The 23,197-nt window shown below is 44.5% G+C and overlaps 1 long non-coding RNA gene across 2 annotated transcripts in view; it reads right to left on the bottom strand.

Annotated features, from left to right (window-relative positions):
* The window catches only part of LOC134911773 (uncharacterized), a 119,318-nt gene that overhangs the window by 11,868 nt on the left and 84,253 nt on the right, over positions 1-23,197 (bottom strand). For both annotated transcript variants that reach the window (XR_010176834.1, XR_010176832.1), the window contains exon 3: positions 9,334-9,585. This is a non-coding gene — a long non-coding RNA (uncharacterized LOC134911773). The remainder of the gene's footprint in view (positions 1-9,333; positions 9,586-23,197) is intronic.

Genomic DNA, 23,197 nt, shown 5'->3' with positions numbered 1-23,197 from the left:
TAAAAAATGGAGAACAAAAATGTGGAGGGTAAAATAGGGAAAGATCAAGATCCACTTCCACCTCGTGCTGAAGCTGCTGCCACTAGTCATGGCCAAGACGATGAAATGCCATCAACGTCATCTGCCAAGGCCGATGCCCAATGTCATAGTAGAGAGCATGTAAAATCCAAAAAACAAAAGTTCAGTAAAATGACCCAAAAATCAAAATTAAAAGCGTCTGAGGAGAAGCGTAAACTTGCCAATATGCCATTTACGACACGGAGTGGCAAGGAACGGCTGAGGCCCTGGACTATGTTCATGGCTAGTGGTTCAGATTCACATGAGGATGGAAGCACTCATCCTCTCGCTAGAAAAATGAAAAAACTTAAGCTGGCAAAAGCACAGCAAAGAACTGTGCGTTCTTCTAAATCACAAATCCCCAAGGAGAGTCCAATTGTGTCGGCTGCGATGCCTGACCTTCCCAACACAGGACGGGAAGAGGTGGCGCCTTCCACCATTTGCACGCCCCCTGCAAGTGCTGGAAGGAGCACCCGCAGTCCAGTTCCTGATAGTCAAATTGAAGATGTCACTGTTGAAGTACACCAGGATGAGGATATGGGTGTTGCTGGCGCTGGGGAGGAAATTGACAAGGAGGATTCTGATGGTGAGGTGGTTTGTTTAAGACAGGCACCCGGGGAGACACCTGTTGTCCGTGGGACGAATATGGCCATTGACATGCCTGGTCAAAATACAAAAACAATCAGCTCTTCGGTATGGAATTATTTCAACAGAAATGCGGACAACAGGTGTCAAGCCGTGTGTTGCCTTTGTCAAGCTGTAATAAGTAGGGGTAAGGACGTTAACCACCTCGGAACATCCTCCCTTATACGTCACCTGCAGCGCATTCATAATAAGTCAGTGACAAGTTCAAAAACTTTGGGTGACAGCGGAAGCAGTCCACTGACCACTAAATCCCTTCCTCTTGTAACCAAGCTCCTGCAAACCACACCACCAACTCCCTCAGTGTCAATTTCCTCCTTACACAGGAAAGCCAGTAGTCCTGCAGGCCATGTCACTGTCAAGTCTGACGAGTCCTCTCCTGCCTGGGATTCCTCCGATGCATCCTTGAGTGTAACGCCTACTGCTGCTGGCGCTGCTGTTGTTGCTGCTGGAAGTAGATCGTCATCCCAGAGGGGAAGTCGGAAGACCACTTGTACTACTTCCAGTAAGCAATTGACTGTCCAACAGTCCTTTGCGAGGAAGATGAAATATCACAGCAGTCATCCTGCTGCAAAGCGGATAACTCAGGCCTTGGCAGCCTGGGCGGTGAGAAACGTGTTTCCGTTATCCACCATTAATTCACAGGCAACTACAGACTTGATTGAGGTACTGTGTCCCCGGTACCAAATACCATCTAGGTTCCATTTCTCTAGGCAGGCGATACCGAAAATGTACATAGACCTCAGAAAAAGAGTCACCAGTGTCCTAAAAAATGCAGTTGTACCCAATGTCCACTTAACCACGGACATGTGGACAAGTGGAGCAGGGCAGACTCAGGACTATATGACTGTGACAGCCCACTGGGTAGATGTATTGCCTCCCGCAGCAAGAACAGCAGCGGCGGCACCAGTAGCAGCATATCGCAAACGCCAACTCGTTCCTAGGCAGGCTACGCTTTGTATCACCGCTTTCCAGAAGAGGCACACAGCTGACAACCTCTTACGGAAACTGAGGAACATCATCGCAGAATGGCTTACCCCAATTGGACTCTCCTGGGGATTTGTGACATCGGACAATGCCACAAATATTGTGCGTGCATTACATGTGGGCAAATTCCAGCACGTCCCATGTTTTGCACATACATTGAATTTAGTGGTGCAGAATTATTTAAAAAACGACAGGGGCGTTCAAGAGATGCTGTCGGTGGCCCGAAGAATTGCGGGCCACTTTCGGCATTCAGCCACCGCGTGCCGAAGACTGGAGCACCAGCAAACACTCCTGAACCTGCCCTGCCATCATCTGAAGCAAGAGGTGGTAACGAGGTGGAATTCAACCCTCTATATGCTTCAGAGGATGGAGGAGCAGCAAAAGGCCATTCAAGCCTATACATCTGCCTACGATATAGGTAAAGGAGGGGGAATGCACCTGACTCAAGCGCAGTGGAGAATGATTTCAACGTTGTGCAAGGTTCTGCAACCCTTTGAACTTGCCACACGTGAAGTCAGTTCAGACACTGCCAGCCTGAGTCAGGTCATTCCCCTCATCAGGCTTTTGCAGAAGAAGCTGGAGACATTGAAGGAGGAGCTAAAACAGAGCGATTCTGCTAGGCATGTGGGACTTGTGGATGGAGCCCTTAATTCACTTAACCAGGATTCACGGGTGGTCAATCTGTTGAAATCAGAGCACTACATTTTGGCCACCGTGCTCGATCCTAGATTTAAAACCTACGTTGTATCTCTCTTTCCGGCAGACACAAGTGTGCAGAGGTTCAAAGACCTGCTGGTGAGAAAATTGTCAAGTCAAGCGGAACGTGACCAGTCAACAGCTCCTCCTTCACATTCTCCCGCAACTGGGGGTGCGAGGAAAAGGCTAAGAATTCTGAGCCCACACGCTTGCGGTGATGCAGGGCAGTCAGGAGCGAGTGTTGAAATCTGGTCCGGACTGAAGGACCTGCCAACGATTACTGACATGTCGTCTACTGTCACTGCATATGATTCTCTCACCATTGAAAGAATGGTGGAGGATTATATGAGTGACCGCATCCAAGTAGGCACGTCAGACAGTCCGTACGTATACTGGCAGGAAAAAGAGGCAATTTGGAGGCCCTTGCAAAAACTGGCTTTATTTTACCTAAGTTGCCCACCCTCCAGTGTGTACTCCGAAAGAGTGTTTAGTGCAGCCGCTCACCTTGTCAGCAATCGGCGTACGAGGTTACTTCTAGAAAATGTGGAGAAGATGATGTTCATCAAAATGAATTATAATCAATTCCTCCGTGGAGACATTCACCAGCAATTGCCTCCAGAAAGTACACAGGGACCTGAGATGGTGGATTCCAGTGGGGACGAATTAATAATCTGTGAGGAGGGGGATGTACACAGTGAAAGGGGTGAGGAATCGGACGATGAGGAGGAGGTGGACATTTTGCCTCTGTAGAGCCAGTTTGTGCAAGGAGAGATTGATTGCTTCTTTTTTGGTGGGGGCCCAAACCAACCAGTCATTTCAGTCACAGTTGTGTGGCAGACCCTGTCGCTGAAATGATGGGTTTGTTAAAGTGTGCATGTCCTGTTTATACAACATAAGGGTGGAGGGAGGGACCAAGGACAATTCCATCTTGCACCTCTTTTTTATTTAATTTTTCTTTGCATCATGTGCTGTTTGGGGACTATTTTTTTGAAGTGCCATCCTGCCTGACACTGCAGTGCCACTCCTAGATGGGCAAGGTGTTTGTGTCGGCCACTTGTGTCGCTTAGCTTAGCCATCCAGCGACCTTGGTGCAACTCTTTCTTTCTTTGCATCATGTGCTGTTTGGGGACTATTTTATTGAAGTGCCATCCTGTCTGACACTGCAGTGCCACTCTTAGATGGGCCAGGTGTTTGTGTCGGCCACTTGGGTCGCTTAGCTTAGTCACACAGCTACCTCATTGCACCTCTTTTTTTCTTTGCATCATGTGCTGTTTGGGGACTATTTTTTAAATCTGCCATCCTGTCTGACACTGCAGTGCCACTCCTAGATGGGCCAGGTGTTTGTGTCGGCCACTTGGGTCGCTTAGCTTAGTCATCCAGCGACCTCGGTGCAAATTTTAGGACTAAAAATAATATTGTGAGGTGTGAGGTGTTCAGAATAGACTGAAAATTAGTGGAAATTATGGTTATTTAGATTAATAATACTATGGGATCAAAATGACCCCCAAATTCTATGATTTAAGCTGTTTTTGAGGGGTTTTTGTAAAAAAACACCTGAATCCAAAACACACCCGAATCCGACAAAAAATTTTCAGGGAGGTTTTGCCAAAACGCGTCCGAATTCAAAACACGGCCGAATCCAAAACCAAAACACAAAACCCGAAACATGTCCGGTGCACATCACTAATATTTACTAAGTGGGACAGCTTACAGGGGCAATATGTGCATGTCCGCACCGTTTACACTCCATTCATGATGGTGCATGGTACAGAACAGTGGGAAAATTTTACAGTTATTGGTACTTTTTGGACTGACAGTACCAACACAAGTATCTAAGTGCTGCGCCCAGACAAGCGCCACCCCTAGGCAAGTGCCTGATGGGAAATTCACAACTGCACATCAGGCCAGTATAGCAAATTTTGAAAACCTGTGGTGATTTTTATTGCCCCAATAAGCAGCGATGGGGTCTATTTACCTTGAATGCAGATACATTGGATGGAGATAAAGTACCAACCAATCAGCTTCTAACTGCCATGTCACAGGCTGGGTTTGAAAAATGACAGTTAGGAGTTGGTTGGCCAGTACTTTATATCCATCCACTTTATCTCAATCCAAGGCTTAGTAAATAGACCCCATATCAGCCTTATTACCACAAATGGGTGATTCTTGATAAATAGGCCCCTTAATGTTACAGGTCAGGTCATGTGAGAGACAGAGGCAGCAGATGATTAGCCAATTGCCCATACCCGGCCACCGGAGTCGATAATAACTTCTGGTTTGCGTTACACATTGTGGAAAGCAAATCCCTGAAGTGTGGCAATCAGCCGGGCAGATGGATAAATCAGGCCAGTAGGCAGGGTGGGCTGTCCCAACAGAGGGTAGGATGCTTTATGGCAGCATGGGTTGGATATGTACGATGCTGGGATCCCGGCTGTTAAATGGGCAGCAGTTGAGGGGGGGACGGGGGCAGTGCAACGAAGCCATAGGGGGAATTCAAATGTTTGAAAAGTCGGTTGGGTGTCTGTTTTTTCCTATCTAATAGACAGGAAAAAACAGACACCCAACTGACTTTTCAAACAATTGAATACCCCCCATAGCTGAATTCTCATTTCCATGTAACAGCAGCATCCGATCCCAGTAAGCCAGGCATGTCCAAACTGCGGCCCTCCAACTGTTGAAAAACTACACATCCCAGCATGCCCTGACACAGCTTTAGCATTCTCTCACAGCAAAACTGTCAGGGCATGCTGGGATATGTAGTTTCACAACAGCTGGAGGGCCGCAGTTTGGACATGCCTGCAGTAAGCAGTGTCATGTGCCCATGCAGCATTGCACTTTCTTTTCAGTGTACAACAACCTTTCATCATTTTCAAGGACATAAAGAGATCTTTAATACATGTATTTATGTAGGCCTGTAAGTAAGTCCCAGGTGTAATTAAATGTAATTAACCCTCAGACAGATTTAAATATGTTTTTTTTTTACACAGGGATATTCCATTTTTCTGCATTCCAATAAGCTTGTGAGTATCTGTAAGATGCACTAGTGCTACTGGTCCCATAGTAAATAATAATAATAATAATAATAATAATAATAATAATATGTATCAATATTGTATCATTGCACATTATTTTTGTTGTAGGCAATGAACCCTACACCATCTTTATGTCACCTGTGCTACAATGTTTTGAGACTTTTAATATATATAATAACTCAGAGAGTAGAAGTTTAGTTCACAACTTATCTATTAGTCTGGAAATATAATACAGGTTGAGTATCCCATATCCAAATATTCCGAAATACGGAATATTCCGAAATACGGACTTTTTTGAGTGAGATTGAGATAGTGAAACCTTTGTTTTTTGATGGCTCAATGTACACAAACTTTGTTTAATACACAAAGTTATTAAAAAAATTGTATTAAATGACCTTCAGGCTGTGTGTATAAGGTGTATATGAAACATAAATGAATTGTGTGAATATACACACACTTTGTTTAATGCACAAAGTTATAAAAAATATTGGCTAAAATGACCTTCAGGCTGTGTGTATAAGGTGTATATGTAACATAAATGCATTCTGTGCTTAGATTTAGGTCCCATCACCATGATATCTCATTATGGTATGCAATTATTCCAAAATACGGAAAAATCCCATATCCAAAATACCTCTGGTCCCAAGCATTTTGGATAAGGGAGACTCAACCTGTACTTGTGAAATACGATATAAAGCTCCTGGGTATGTTACAGGTTTGTCCAGGTATATTACCCCCCTGAAAACAGTATTGTTACTTCTAATGCAACCACATACAATGGCAAATGACTTGATTTTATCATTTTAGCTGCAAGATTTAAGGCGCCAATTTATTTAAAAGCAAAACCAAACCAAAGGGTATTACTTTTGGGCTTGATTGCTCTTATAGTGCTATATTTTGCTTAACAATGATCTTACTCCCTTTCTGTACTGCTCAGGCTTTACAGACCGTACTAGTTCCAACATTGCCAATTTAAAAATCAGAACATTTAGTCCAAGATGATCAGTCTGACCATAATAGACCCTGATCTGTTGGACCATGCTACCAAATGGCAAGGCCATGCTTTCTTTCTTTTGCAGACATTGGGACTTTTCTAGGAAAAATGGTACTATGGGGTATACAGCATGTAAAACACCAAAGGTATTTGTATTTGATTACATTTTATATCGAAAATGTGACTTTTGTATCTATTAAAATGTGGCATGTTTATTAAAATTTGCCATACTGTATGCCCCCAAAAATGTAACAACCATTATTGACATCAAGGAATCATCCCACCAGTAAAAAAAAAAAGCTATATAGAGTGTAAAACCCCCAGGGGCAGACATTTGAGCTTGCAGTTACCTCCACCCAGACCCTTAAGGATTTGACTGAGTCATACATTTCTAATGGGCTTGTTAACTGCAATTTTTTTTTTTGTATTTTATTTTAAAGAGCCTAAGGTAAAGAAAAACTTTTAGTGAGAACCACTCAACAGGGATTAAGCCAGAAATTGGTGGAGTGACCCAGGTTCCATCTCTGAGGTTGATCTTTGACTCACAGGTCAGGGGTCCCTTCATCTTTTACCTTACAGCTAAAAAAAAACCTAAAGGCAGGCAACAAAGCCTGTGTCTTTTCTTTCAAGCAAATGATTTTGTGGGGCTGTTGTGACAAATAGTGGAAAGAGAATACTCTACAGTGTCTTTATTATTTCAGCTGTTGAAATTGAGAGAAAAAAAATAGGGAGGGGAGGTCAGCAAACAGAAAGGTAAATAGTTCTGAAAGGAAAAGAATCCTTTCTTGGGGAGGGGGCTGTGCTCCTGGGTTTGGTAAATAGAAAAAGTTCAGCTCTAGTCTATACACACGCCCCCTAAACCTTTGTAGGTTGACATTTTATGGAATATAGTGAGAGCAGTAACGAGAAAAATGTCACTAGAGAACAAAGGGTGAAATGAGACTTTTTTCCCCTTCGTTTAACATGAACTTAAACTTTTGGATTTTAAATTCCTGGGAAGGACTGAATTCTAGTTTAGGAAGTTAGGATGTACTAAATGTATATGTACAATGTCCAGCTGCCGGCTACTAGCCTCTAATATCATTCTTCCAGGTCACTGATGTTATATCACAAGTTTTTCCAGGCTCGGATGAAATATTACTCAAGAGTACAAAATGTTTTGTATAGTGACATCACACGTTTTTTGGGATATATAGCTCCCATGGTGAAATGAGTAATTTCCCTGAAACTTTCCACAGAAAATATCTTCTGTTCCAGTACAATGATGTAAACTTACAGAGCCAGGCAGCGCCGCAATCATTTATTTTTTACTGACTTTTTTTTATTGACTTGATTAAACCATTTCCCTTACATTTTCTGCACATTTTCTATCCTCAGTAATTTTATATTATTATATTATTATCTTTATTTATAAGGTGGCCCAATGTACTGCAGCGCCATACAGAGCAGAACTACAAAGTCGGCTAAACTGGGTAACAGGATAACAAATATACATAAAGATTTGTCAGTCTTCATCAGTGTGACTAGATTGCTGTGACGTGGTCGCATGTTGAGCCGCACCTGCAATCCATAGGAAATGCATTATGCGATCGCGGGAATGACTTTTCACACTTGCGCATGTGTGAAAGCATTGCGCCAGTGATGAGGAGGGACATATTTGCAGTGGTGTCGAGAAAGGGGTGGGGGAGAGGGTACAAATTACCCGGGCCCAGGTTTGATGAAGGGGCCCAGTGAGGGTCCAGTAGGGGCCCAGTGAGGGTCCAGTCGGGGCCCAGACCCCCGTCCCCCCCCTTACCTGGCAGCACATGTGGTCAATTCAATTAGACGCAAGTTTGCAAAAGCAGTCTTGCATCATCAAACTTGCATACATTGCAGCAATGCGTGCATCTACGAAATACGAGATTAAATTAGAAATGGTTATTCCTGGGACTTGTGGTTAGGTTGTGCGACTTTTCTACAAAAAACAATCTAGCAGAAGTGCATGAAAGGTTGGGGAAATCATAAAGGACACCACAATTGTGATATCTAAGATATCAGAACCATAGGAAAGGTTATTAACAATCATAAGTAAAAACTAGAGGTTTTTAAAAGATGTAAAACTACTCTAAAGGTGCATACACACGGAGCGATATAACTGAGCAATTTTGACTATATAGTCAAAATCGCTCAGAAAGTTAGTGCATATCTCTCCATGTGTACACAGCCAGTGATAGCGTTGCGCGTCCCCACCAGGTCGCTATCGCTGCTAAAAATAGACTGTGCAGGCAAGTAAATTTTGGCTATGTCGCTGGGAAAGAAAAAGCATCCCCTTGCTTGAATGAGTTAGCTAAAATCGCCCATAGCCAAAATCGCTGGAAAAGTTAGTCAAAATCTTCTACTGCCAGTTCAAGGGAAATCGCTCAGTCAAAATCTCTCTAGTCAAAATCTCTCCGTGTGTATGCACCTTAACTTGGATTTGTTTGATTAAGTATTGAAAAATCATAAGCAACAAGTGTTTTTCTGGAAATAGATGTCTTTTCAATATTTTGGCATACAAAAAAAGTGCTTAATATAAATGTTCAGTGTTTTTATGCTTTAAAAAAGTTGAAAACACTTTTTACTCTAGTTTTAAAACCCCTTTCCCATCAATACAACACATCCACGTACCTGTCCCACATAACCCATTATTGACTGAAAACTGACATGTCTTTATTGGTCAAATCACACTATTTAAATCCCTCCAAGTGACGGTTATTCATTGGGAGGAGTGTACCAGTTTTTCCCCATCCTTCACCTGTGTAGTGGGGTGCGCACAAAAATCATGAATGTACAAGGAAAATGCAATGCGAGTTTGGAATTCAATTTGTTCTGTGAATTTGCTGTGAACACAGCTTACAGACCCCATCTCACTGCTAATTGAATTGACCCCAAAGAGTATACACACACCTATTCAGCTGACAGCACCAGTCTTCTTTCCGTCTGTTCCACCTCTGTCTGACTCTTCAGTGGCTGGCACCGGGAATGCTGAGACTATAACAGTCTCTCCCAGCTTCATTTAGCAAGCTGGGTGCAGGTGAGGAGGACCCCGGAGGCTTTCCAGGCATCATAGCAATGATACCCCTTGCACCCATTGTAGCTTTGCCCTTGTACGGGAGAATTATGATTTAGGTCAGATTGAGACAAAGCTGTATGGTGAATCTATATAGGAGAAACAAAATATTGGAAAATCAATTTGAGGGCCATGATATGGGTTAGTAGTAATCCAAGGGATTATGGGGACAATATATGACAAGGAAAGGGTTGAGGGGCATATTGATCCACAATGGAAGGGTTCCTGCTCTCTATATCACTAGGATGCTCTCTGCAATGTATGGTAAGTTGCAGTTAGGTGAGGCCATTGGGCAATCAATGAGCCTGTACACAAGGTATGTCTGAGCAAACAGTATCAGGGTCATTGAATGGACTTGGAGACAAAAGAAAATCAGTATAGGCTGCACCCATAGTGCAAAGGAGAGAACAGGAGGACAGTGGAACCTGCTGGTGGGACGCAGCATTCGGCTTCACTTCTCTTCTAAGCCCGACCCCAGACTCCTGTGAAACTAGCCAATGGAAGTCTGGGGGAGGTCTTAGAAGGAGAAGTGAAGCAAAATGCCGCGACCCGGTACAGTGGCAGCTGTCAAACGCACAGTGCTGCTGACCTCCGGGGCCAGGCAACCAGCACATATACAGTATTACATACAACATTGCATGTATGTTTATATGTGCCCCCCCCCGCCCCACACACACCTTCTTTATGCAATGCCACTGGTACCACACATAATGCAAAATACACAGTGTTTTTTTTTCAATTAGACATTTATCCACATGACAGTTTTAATTTTGTTCCTTTTTGCAGATGATCCTGTTAACTACGTGTAATAACTTCATTCTTTTTCTGCATGCCGTTCCATTTACATTTTTATGTAACACACCTGCAATTAGCACTCTTGAATAGTTGGTTATAAATGCCTGTATTCCCTATTGGCACATACACACTAAGTTTTGGCCTGAAGAAAATCTACATTCAAAACTGGTTGTGGCTTGTTGCGAGGTGAGCTCTGCAAATCCGGATATGCCTGATGTGAGGCTCGGGAACAGCCTTAAAAAATCCTCATTGTGGGGGAGATTTATCAAAGCTTGGAGAGAGATAAAAATAGAGTACTAACTAATCCGCTCCTAACTGCCATGCTACAGGCAGTGTTTGAAAAATGACAGGAATGAATTGGCCGGTACTTTATCTCTCTCCAATATTTGCTAAATCTCCCCCTGCAAGTGCATTTAATGATAGCTTGCCTTGACTAAAACATTTTATTTATACTTCCATTCCACCTGCATTTTTGCACCACACTCCCTCTATATGAAGAAGATAGGCCGTTGCTTTGTATTTCTTGACAAAACAATTTTATTTTTAGATATTATGGGCTAGATGCATCATAGCTTGGAAAGTGATAAAATGGAGAGTGAAAAAGTACCAACCAGTCAGCTCCTAACTGTCATTTTTCAAACACAGCCTGTGACATGGTAGTTAGGACCTGATTGGCTGGTACTTTCTCACTCTCCATTTTATCACTTTCCAAGCGATGATTCATCTAGCCCTCTGACTTTTCCTCTGTGGGTATTTGTCTAGAGATCTGCTTAATGTGTAGTTGTATATAGATGGCAGGTCAATGAATTTCTCATACAGTAGCTGTAGGTTGAGTTTATTTAAACATGTAAAACTTCTATGATTGAATCTTTGTAATATCCACGCAATGCCACCAGCGCTGATGGATGCAGAGACTCATAATCCCTTCGGAACCACAGTTTACATACAGTAGCTTGATGACATGCTACAACTTGACCTGCCCGCCCCATTCTTCCTGTAGCAGAAGTTGCTCTCTGGCTCTCTATTTTAAGTGTAACCATTCTCAAAATCATCATCATCAATTTGTAAGGTGCCATGAAGCTCTGCAGCAGCGGACAGTCATGCAAATGACCATTGTCCCTAATGGGCCTAATGGTGAAATGCACCTAATTATTATCAATATTATTATTACATTTTATTTATAGGGCGTCACAAGTGTTTCGCAGCGTCGTACAAAGGACAGTACAGGGAGACAAAACTTAGCATTGCAGTAAATAAATAACAAAAATAGAGTACAGTTAACAAAGAGCACCACAATTCTCAAAACATAATACAGCTTAGATGTAAGTAGCGAGGGAGTAATCATTGTACTACTTGGGGCTGGACCATAGATAGAGATGAGCCTTTACCAGTAGGAGAGAAAGCAGGTAAAGATGGTCACTGAGTAGGAGAGAGCTGCGAGTGAAATGTGTCGAGAAGAGGGCTTTGACAACAAGAGGAAAGAGGGCCCTGCTCTGAAGAGCTAACAATCTAGTGGGGAGGGGTGACAGACAGATGACATGAGGTGCAAGCAAGTGGGAGGAAGCCTGATGGCAGTATGCAAGCAAAGCAGAGATGTTCAAGGCATGGTGCAGGGGAATGGAGGAGCAGCCTCAGGACTAGGTTATGCATCGGAAGGGTACGCTTTGATAAATAGGTGGGTTTTCAGTGCCCGATTGAAGTTTTGCAAGGTTGGGGAGAGTCTAATGGAGCGGGGGAGCGCGTTCCACTGAAGGGGTGCAGCACGGGCAAAGTCTTGAACTCGTGCAAGGGAAGCAGTGACCAGGGAAGAGGAGAGGCGATGGTCATCGGCCGACCATAGTGGGCGGGAGGGAGTATGAATGGAGAGGAGGTTGGAGATGTAGGGAGCAGTGGAATTAGAGATGGCCTTGTATGTGAGGGTGAGGATTCTGTAGGGGAATGGGAGCCAGTGTAGATTTTGTCGAAGGTGGAGTGGCAGATGTGGAGCGGCGGGAGAGGAAGATGAGCCTAGCTGCGGAGTTGAGGACAGATTGGAGGGGAGCGAGATGGGAGCAAGCGAGGCCAGTGAGAACATTGCAGTAGTCGAGTCCAATGTCTGTACGCGGAGTAGTATGCATCTTTGCGATCACACTGACCAAGCCCTCTGGTTGCGAAAACAGCTATCATCACTATCAGCTATCGTCACTATCAGCTATCGTCACTATCAAGCTATCGTCACTATCAGCTATCGTCACTATCAGCTATCGTCACTATCAAGCTATCGTCACTATCAGCTATCGTCACTATCAGCTATCGTCACAATCAGCTATCATCACTATCAGCTATCATCACTATCAGCTATCATCACTATCAGCTATCGTCACTATCAGCTATCATCACTATCAGCTATCATCACTATCAGCTATCATCACTATCAGCTATCGTCACTATCAGCTATCGTCACTATCAGCTATCACCACTATCAGCTATCACCACTATCAGCTATCGTCACTATCAGCTATCACCACTATCAGCTATCGTCACTATCAGCTATCGTCACTATCAGCTATCGTCACTATCAGCTATCGTCACTATCAGCTATCATCACTATCAGCTATCATCACTATCAGCTATCATCACTATCAGCTATCGTCACTATCAGCTATCACCACTATCAGCTATCGTCACTATCAGCTATCGTCACTATCAGCTATCGTCACTATCAGCTATCGTCACTATCAGCTATCATCACTATCAGCTATCATCACTATCAGCTATCATCACTATCAGCTATCGTCACTATCAGCTATCACCACTATCAGCTATCACCACTATCAGCTATCGTCACTATCAGCTATCGTCACTATCAGCTATCGTCACTATCAGCTATCGTCACTATCAGCTATCACCACTATCAGCTATCACCACTATCAGCTATCGTCACTATCAGCTATCACCACTATCAGCTATCACCACTATCAGCTATCATCACTATCAGCTATCGTCACTATCAGCTATCATCACTATCAGCTATCACCACTATCAGCTATCACCACTATCAGCTATCGTCACTATCAGCTATCATCACTATCAGCTATCATCACTATCAGCTATCGTCACTATCAGCTATCATCACTATCAGCTATCGTCACTATCAGCTATCACCACTATCAGCTATCGTCACTATCAGCTATCGTCACTATCGGCTATCATCACTATCAGCTATCATCACTATCAGCTATCGTCACTATCAGCTATCATCACTATCATCACTATCAGCTATCGTCACTATCAGCTATCGTCACTATCATCACTATCAGCTATCGTCACTATCAGCTATCGTCACTATCAGCTATCGTCACTATCAATACCACTTACACCGGCCCTGTGTATAGTGCAGGAGAAACAACTGCAATCTGTGTGTGCTGTGCATATGGATGACTGAGTCTAGGAGGTGTGTACCCGGGATCGGTATGCGTGACTGGCGGACGGGATGCCGGCGGTCACAATATCAACGCCGACATTCTGATGGTCACAATCCCGACAGGGATGAGGTGAGTATTTTAACTTCACCCCCTACCACTAACCTTATCTTACCGCAGCCTAACCCTAACCTTTCCCCTTAGTGCCTAACCCTAACCTACCCCCATTTGCCTAAACCTAACTACCCTTCCCAAAGCCTATCTCTAACCCTCCCCCTTTGTGCCTAATCCTAATCCCCCCCCCTCATCCCCGGAGGTGCTTAAGCCTAACCTCCTCCATGCATTCTAACCTTAACCCTCCTTCCCCTGCAACCGAAGACTAACCCTCCGGGTGGCGCCTAAACCTAACCCTACCCCCTCCCGCCTATACTTACCTTCAGGATTCCAACTGTCAGGATTTCGGCATCGGTTGTGGATTTGTTCAGGTTTCCGGGATTTAGGAGCTGCGTGGCAGGGAGCTACTAGTCAGGTACAATAGCATCGCCACCGTGCAATGCTTTTGTACCTGTGCGGGGGGGGGGGGGGGGGGGGGGCTAGGGTCTGACATGCGGGGCGGACTAGCCCTGTGCTGGGCGTCCCCCCGCATGTCAGAGAAACTGATCGTATATGTGCTACATTTAGCACATCTTCGATCAGGTCTGAATTACCCCTCTGTTTACACTGCTGTCTCCTTCTCAGTGACAGAAGCCAGGAGCTGCAGGACCCGGCCCCAGTGGCGTATGCAGGGGGGGGGGCACTCGGGCCCGTGCCCCCCCTGTCATTTGTGGCTCCCCCCCCCCCCCCGCGGCGTCGGCGCCGCACAGGGAGATGACGGGCGCCCGCTGAGATTGTGTTACCAGCGGGCGCCCGTCTCTCTGCACAGCGGTAGCCGGAGGCAGGAGCTCAGTACTGAGCTCTGGCTTCCGGCGCTGTCACTGCGCCGTGCGCTATGGGAGAGACGTCAGTCATGACGTCTCTCTCATAGTACTGAGGAGAGGACGCCAGCCAGAAGGAGGACTGCAGCGGCGCGGGAACGGGGCTCGGTAAGTATTATGTTTTTTTCTTCCTTAATGCAGCGGGGGCATCTCCTGGGGGAAACTACGGGGGGACATTACTACTGGGGGGGCACCAACAAGGGGCATTACTACTGGGGGGGCATCAACAAGGGGCATTACTACTGAGGGGGGGCATTACTACTGGGGGCATTATAACTGGGGGCATCACTACTGGGGGGGCAGCTACTGGGGGCATTATTACTGGGGGGGGCAGCTACTGGGGGCATTATTACTGGGGGGCACCTACAGGGGGCATTACTACTTGGGGGCTAAACTACAGGGGCATTACTACTTGGGGGCTAAACTACAGGGGGAGCCAAACTACTGGGGGCATAACTACAGGGGCCAAACTATTGGGGGCATTACTACTGGAGGCTAAACTATAAGGGGGGCATAACTACAGGGGCTAAACTGCAATGGGGCAAACTACAGGGGGGCATTACTACTGGTGGCTAAACTATAAGGGGGGCATAACTACAGGGGCTAAACTACAATGGGGCAAACTATAGGGGGGCATTACTACTGGTGGCTAAACTACTGGGGTCATAACTGCAGGGGCATTACCACTGGGGGCATAATGACTGGGGGCATTACTACAGGCAACATTACTACTGGGGGCAATACGGGCATTGCATAAGGGACACCACTACTATGGGGTCTATATAAGGGGCACTACCAGTACAGTGGACATTGCATAATGAGCGCTACAACTGTGGGCATTGTATAAGAAGCACCACCTCACATGCACCGAAGCCGCACGCAAATGTACTTGCCCCTTCCATGGTGCCCCCCCTATCATTTTCTTCTGGATCCGCTCCTGCCCGGCCCCCTATTACTGCAGAGGAGCCGGCATTTTGTGTCATCCCCTTGAAGGGTGTCACCTGGGTGTGGACTGTACCCACCTTGTGATGCCGGTGACTGGCACAGTGGATGTGGAGTGTTGCAAGAGTAAGATCAGTCATACCACCGCACTTAGGCCCTCATTCCGAGTTGTTCGCTCGCAAGCGGATTTTAGCAGATTTGCTCATGCTAAGCCGCCGCCTACTGGGAGTGAATCTTAGCATCTTAACATTGCGAACGATGTATTCGCAATATTGCGATTACACACCTCGTAGCAGTTTCTGAGTAGCTTCAGACTTACTCGGCATCTGCGATCATTTCAGTGCTTGTCGTTCCTGGTTTGACGTCACAAACACACCCAGCGTTCGCCCAGACACTCCCCCGTTTCTCCGGCCACTCCTGCGTTTTTTCCAGAAACGGTAGCGTTTTTCCCCACACGCCCATAAAACGGCCTGTTTCCGCCCAGTAACACCCATTTCCTGTCAATCACATTACGATCGCCAGAACGATGAAAAAGCCGTGAGTAAAAATCCTAACTACATAGCAAATTTACTTGGCGCAGTCGCAGTGCGGATATTGCGCATGCGCATTAAGCGGAAAATCGCTGCGATGCGAAGATTTTTACCGAGCGAACAACTCGGAATGAGGGCCTTAGTACATATTGCAGATGGTAAAGACAAATGAGGGGAAGAGAATAGCTGGACGTTCCTGCAATAAAGCAATTTTTTACTTTGAAGTTATGTGTGATGTTTTTCATAATATATGTACTTTTCAATATATGATAACATAATAAGCAATACTGAAATAATTAAATAGTCAAATCCTCAAACAACATATTTGAACAAAACTCAAATTAGTTCATCTGGGGATAACATAAAAAATATTTTAATAAATCACAGATTAAAAATGTTGATGGCGGTTATATATCTGGAGTCTTCTGTGTTTTTGTGCTTGACCCAAATTGGCATATACTGTAAATAACCGGTTTTTCCAATATAATGAAGAGAATAAGGGGCTAATTCAGACCTGATCGCTAGGCTGCGTTTTCGAACTAAACTGTGCATGCGTATGCACAGCAATGCGCAGGCGTGTCACGCGGGTACAAAGCGGATCGCCGCTCAGCGATGGGTTTGTGCGAAGAATCCATTTGCACGGGCGAACTCAAGGAGATTGACAGGGAGAAGGCGTTTGTGGGTGGCAACTGACCGTTTTCTGGGAGTGGTTGGAAAAACGTAGGCGTGTCCATGCATTTGCAGGGAGGGTTCCTGGCGTCAATTCTGGTCCCAGACAGGCTAAAGTGATCGCAGCGGCTGAGTAAGTCGTGGGCTGTGCAGAGACTGCACAAGATCTGTCTGTACAGCTCTGCTACACATGCGTTCGCACACTTGCACAGCTAAACACACTCCCCCTGTAGGTGGCAACTACCTGTTCTCAGCAGTGCAAAAATCGCTTGCTAGCGATCAGGTCTGAATTAGGCCCTATGTCATAAATCATGATTGCATTATGTAGTCTCAGTCTGAAGTATGCACAGAGCGCCGGTCTAGACTACATTGTGGGATAGCTTAAACAGATTCTGCGACCACCCTTTTAGACACTGTCATGCTGCCAGCACAGGTCAACCTTGTCCAAATAGGTGGTTGCAGAACCTGTCTCACCATCTGATTTTCCTGGATTCTTCCAGCCATGTTCCCCCCCACAGCATAATTAACGTATTGGTGCACAGTGACCGAATAATGAGTCAGAGTTGCCATTCAACATCAAAACATGTACAGTATAAGGTTTATAGCTTCCAAATGTATTTTTCTATTAAACTTTTTACCTTTATTTTCCCTCTGCTTTGGTGATGCAGTGATTTTGGTGACGCAGTAACATTGGTGATACTGTTATATTTGCGATGTAATGACATTGGCGATGCAGTGATATTGGTGATGCAGTGACATTGGTGATGCAGTGACATTGGTAATGCTGTGATATTGGTGATGTAGTGACATTCGTGATGTTGTGATATTAGTAATGCAGTGACATTGGTAATGCTGTGATATTGGCGATGCAGTCACATTGATAATGCTGTGATATTGGTAATGCTGTGATATTGGTGATGCAGTGACATTGGTAATGCTGTGATATTGGTGATGCAGTGACATTGGTAATGCTGTGATATTGGTAATGCTGTGATATTGGTGATGCAGTGACATCGGTAATGCTGTGATATTGGTAATGCAGTGACATTCGTGATGTTGTGATATTGGTGATGCAGTGACATTGGGAATGCTGTGATATTGGTAATGCAGTGACATTGGTAATGCTGTGATATTGGTGATGCAGTGACATTGGTAGTGCTGTGATATTAGTGATGCAGTGACATTGGTAGTGCTGTGATATTGGTGATGCAGTGACATTGGTAATGCTGTGATATTGGTGATGCAGTGACATTCGTGATGTTGTGATATTGGTGATGCAGTGACATTGGTAATGCTGTGATATTGGTGATGCAGTGACATTGGTAATGCTGTGATATTGGTAATGCAGTGACATTGGTAATGCCGTGATATTGGTGATGCAGTGACATTGGTAGTGCTGTGATATTGGTGATACAGTGACATTGGTAATGCTGTGATATTAGTGATGCAGTGACATTGGTAATGCTGTGATATTGGTGATGCAGTGACATTGGTAACGCTGTGATATTGGTGATGCAGTGACATTGGTAATGCTGTGATATTGGTAATGTAGTGACATTGGTAATGCTGTGATATTGGTGATGCAGTGACATTGGGAATGCTGTGATATTGGTAATGCAGTGACATTTGTAATGCTGTGATATTGGTAATGTAGTGACATTCGTGATGTTGTGATATTGGTGATGCAGTGACATTGGGAATGCTGTGATATTGGTAATGCAGTGACATTGGTAATGCTGTGATATTGGTGATGCAGTGACATTGGTAGTGCTGTGATATTGGTGATGCAGTGACATTGGTAGTGCTGTGATATTGGTGATGCAGTGACATTGGTAATGCTGTGATATTGGTCATGCAGTGACATTCGTGATGTTGTGATATTGGTCATGCAGTGACATTGGTAATGCTGTGATATTGGTGATGCAGTGACATTGGTAATGCTGTGATATTGGTAATGCAGTGACATTGGTAATGCTGTGATATTGGTGATGCTGTGATATTGGTGATGCAGTGACATTGGTAATGCTGTGATATTAGTGATGCAGTGACATTGGTAATGCTGTGATATTAGTGATGCAGTGACATTGGTAATGCTGTGATATTGGTAATGCAGTGACATTGGTAATGCTGTGATATTGGTGATGCAGTGACACTGGTAGTGCTGTGATATTGGTGATGCAGTGACATTGGTAACGCTGTGATATTGGTGATGCAGTGACATTGGTAATGCTGTGATATTGGTACTGTAGTGACATTGGTAATGCTGTGATATTGGTGATGCAGTGACATTGGTAGTGCTGTGATATTGGTGATGCAGTGACATTGGTAATGCTGTGATATTCTTGATGCAGTGACATTGGTAATGCTGTGATATTGGTAATGTAGTGACATTCGTGATGTTGTGATATTGGTAATGCAGTGACATTGGTAATGCTGTGAAATTGATGATGCAGTGACATCGGTAATGCAGTGACATTGGTAATGCTGTGATATTGGTAATGCAGTGACATTCGTGATGTTGTGATATTGGTGATGCAGTGACATTGGTAATGCTGTGAAATTGATGATGCAGTGACATCGGTAATGCTGTGATATTGGTAATGCTGGGATATTGGTAATGCTGGGATATTGGTGATGCAGTGACATTGGGAATGCTGTGATATTGGTGTTACAATGATGTTAGTGATACGGTGACTTTGGTGATGAGGTTAATGGATGGGGAGGCACTGGCTAGTATCAGAGCCAAATTTACACACACATACTGTATATGAACCTAAGAATTCATGTGGGTATTTATATAAAGGTGCAGCAGTATATATTGCTGGAAATTTGGTGAGTTTTGATCAGAGATGTGCAGAGAAGGTAGGCAGCTGAGGCAGCACCTCACCTATCATAGGGCCCGATTCAGTCATGATCGCTGTTGTGTGAATTCGCACAGCGGACGATCAAATGACTGCGCATGCATATGCTCCGCAATGCACAGGCGTGATCCCATAGAGCGACAGATTGGTGTGAAAATTTCGACTGCATGGCGTATGCAATGTGATTGACAGGAAGTGGACATTTGGGCAGGGTTAACTGGCCGTTTTCTGGAGTGTCAGGAAAAACAGAGGCGTTCCCAAGCATTTTCTGGGTGTGTGTGTGATGTCAGCTCCGGTCCCGATTAGAGATGAGCGGGTTCGGTTTCTCTGAATCCGAACCCGCCCGAACTTCATGTTTTTTTACACGGGTCCGAGCGACTCGGATCTTCCCGCCTTGCTCGGTTAACCCGAGCGCGCCCGAACGTCATCATCACGCTGTCGGATTCTCGCGAGGCTCGGATTCTATCGCGAGACTCGGATTCTATATAAGGAGCCGCGCGTCGCGGCCATTTTCACACGTGCATTGAGATTGATAGGGAGAGGACGTGGCTGGCGTCCTCTCCGTTTAGAAATTAAAATAGATAGGAGAGTGAGAGTGAGACACTTCATTTACTTACTGGAGCTTAGGAGGAGTTATACTAGTGACTGATGACCAGTGACCTGACCACCAGTGCAGTTTTATAATTTATTATTATTTAATAATCTGTTCTGTTCTTGTTCTCTGCCTGAAAAAAACGATACACAGTGACTCAGTCACACTCACATACCATATCTGTGCTCAGCCCAGTGTGCTGCATCATCTATGTATAATATCTGACTGTGCTCACACAGCTTAATTGTGGGGGAGACTGGGGAGCAGTTATAGGTTATAGCAGGAGCCAGGAGTACATATTAAACAGTGCACACTTTTGCTGCCAGAGTGCCACTGCCAGTGTGACTGACCACTGACCACTGTGACCAGTGACCTGACCACACTGACCACCAGTATAGTATATTGTGATTGAATGTCTGCCTGAAAAAGTACACTCGTCGTGTGACTTGTGTGGTGTTTTTTTATTCTATAAAAATTAAAAAACTCATTCTGCTGACAGACAGTGTCCACTCCAGCAGGTCCGTCATTATATAATATATACCTGTCCGGCTGCAGTAGTGATATATATATATTTTTTATATCATTATTTATCATCCAGTCTACTAGCAGCAGACACAGTACGGTAGTTCACGGCTGTAGCTACCTCTGTGTCGGCACTCGGCAGTCCATCCATAATTGTATACCACCTACCCGTGTTTTTTTTTTCTTTCTTCTTTATACATACTACATCTCATTATCATCCAGTCTATATTAGCAGCAGACACAGTACAGTACGGTAGTCCACGGCTGTAGCTACCTCTGTGTCGGCACTCGGCAGTCCATCCATAATTGTATACCACCTACCCGTGGTTTTTTTTTTCTTTCTTCTTTATACATACTACATCTCATTATCATCCAGTCTATATTAGCAGCAGACACAGTACGGTAGTTCACGGCTGTAGCTACCTCTGTGTCGGCACTCGGCAGTCCATCCATAATTGTATACCACCTACCCGTGGTTTTTTCTTTTCTTTCTTCTTTATACATACATACTACATCTCATTATCATCCAGTCTATATTAGCAGCAGACACAGTACAGTACGGTAGTCCACGGCTGTAGCTACCTCTGTGTCGGCACTCGGCAGTCCATCCATAATTGTATACCACCTACCCGTGGTTTTTTTTTTCTTTCTTTTTCTTTATACATACTACATCTCATTATCATCCAGTCTATATTAGCAGCAGACACAGTACAGTACGGTAGTCCACGGCTGTAGCTACCTCTGTGTCGGCACTCGGCACTAGGCAGTCCATCCATAATTGTATACCACCTACCCGTGGTTTTTTTTTTCTTTTTTCTTTATACATACTACATCTCATTATCAACCAGTCTATATTAGCAGCAGACACAGTACAGTACGGTAGTCCATGGCTGTAGCTACCTCTGTGTCGGCATTCGGCAGTCCATCCATAATTGTATACCACCTACCCGTGGTTTTTTTTTCTTTCTTCTTTATACATACTACATCTCATTATCATCCAGTCTATATTAGCAGCAGACACAGTACAGTACGGTAGTCCACGGCTGTAGCTACCTCTGTGTCGGCACTCGGCAGTCCATCCATAATTGTATACCACCTACCCGTGGTTTTTTTTTTCTTTCTTCTTTAAACATACTACATCTCATTATCAACCAGTCTATATTAGCAGCAGACACAGTACAGTACGGTAGTCCACGGCTGTAGCTACCTCTGTGTCGGCACTCGGCAGTCCATCCATAATTGTATACCACCTACCCGTGGTTTTTTTTTTCTTTCTTCTTTATACATACTACATCTCATTATCATCCAGTCTATATTAGCAGCAGACACAGTACAGTACGGTAGTCCACGGCTGTAGCTACCTCTGTGTCGGCACTCGGCAGTCCATCCATAATTGTATACCACCTACCCGTGTTTTTTTTTTCTTTCTTCTTTATACATACTACATCTCATTATCATCCAGTCTATATTAGCAGCAGACACAGTACAGTACGGTAGTCCACGGCTGTAGCTACCTCTGTGTCGGCACTCGGCAGTCCATCCATAATTGTATACCACCTACCCGTGGTTTTTTTTCCTTTCTTCTTTATACATACTACATCTCATTATCAACCAGTCTATATTAGCAGCAGACACAGTACAGTACGGTAGTCCACGGCTGTAGCTACCTCTGTGTCGGCACTCGGCAGTCCATCCATAATTGTATACCACCTACCCGTGGTTTTTTTTTCTTTCTTCTTTATACATACTACATCTCATTATCATCCAGTCTATATTAGCAGCAGACACAGTACAGTACGGTAGTCCACGGCTGTAGATACCTCTGTGTCGGCACTCGGCAGTCCATCCATAATTGTATACCACCTACCCGTGGTTTTTTTTTTCTTTCTTCTTTATACATACTACATCTCATTATCAACCAGTCTATATTAGCAGCAGACACAGTACAGTAGTTCACGGCTGTAGCTACCTCTGTGTCGGCACTCGGCAGTCCATCCATAATTGTATACCACCTACCAGTGTTTTTTTTTTCTTTCTTCTTTATACATACATACTACATCTCATTATCATCCAGTCTATGTTAGCAGCAGACACAGTACAGTACGGTAGTCCACGGCTGTAGCTACCTCTGTGTCGGCACTCGGCAGTCCATCCATAATTGTATACCACCTACCCGTGTTTTTTTTTTCTTTCTTCTTTATACATACTACATCTCATTATCATCCAGTCTATATTAGCAGCAGACACAGTACAGTACGGTAGTCCACGTCTGTAGCTACCTCTGTGTCGGCACTCGGCAGTCCATCCATAATTGTATACCACCTACCCGTGGTTTTTTTTTTTCTTTCTTCTTTATACATACTACATCTCATTATCAACCAGTCTATATTAGCAGCAGACACAGTACAGTACGGT

This window comes from Pseudophryne corroboree, chromosome 4, assembly GCF_028390025.1.
Source record: "Pseudophryne corroboree isolate aPseCor3 chromosome 4, aPseCor3.hap2, whole genome shotgun sequence".
Taxonomy (NCBI): Eukaryota; Metazoa; Chordata; class Amphibia; order Anura; family Myobatrachidae; genus Pseudophryne; species Pseudophryne corroboree.
Note: the sequence above shows the minus strand (reverse complement) of the source record. Positions and strands in the feature narration are given on the sequence as shown.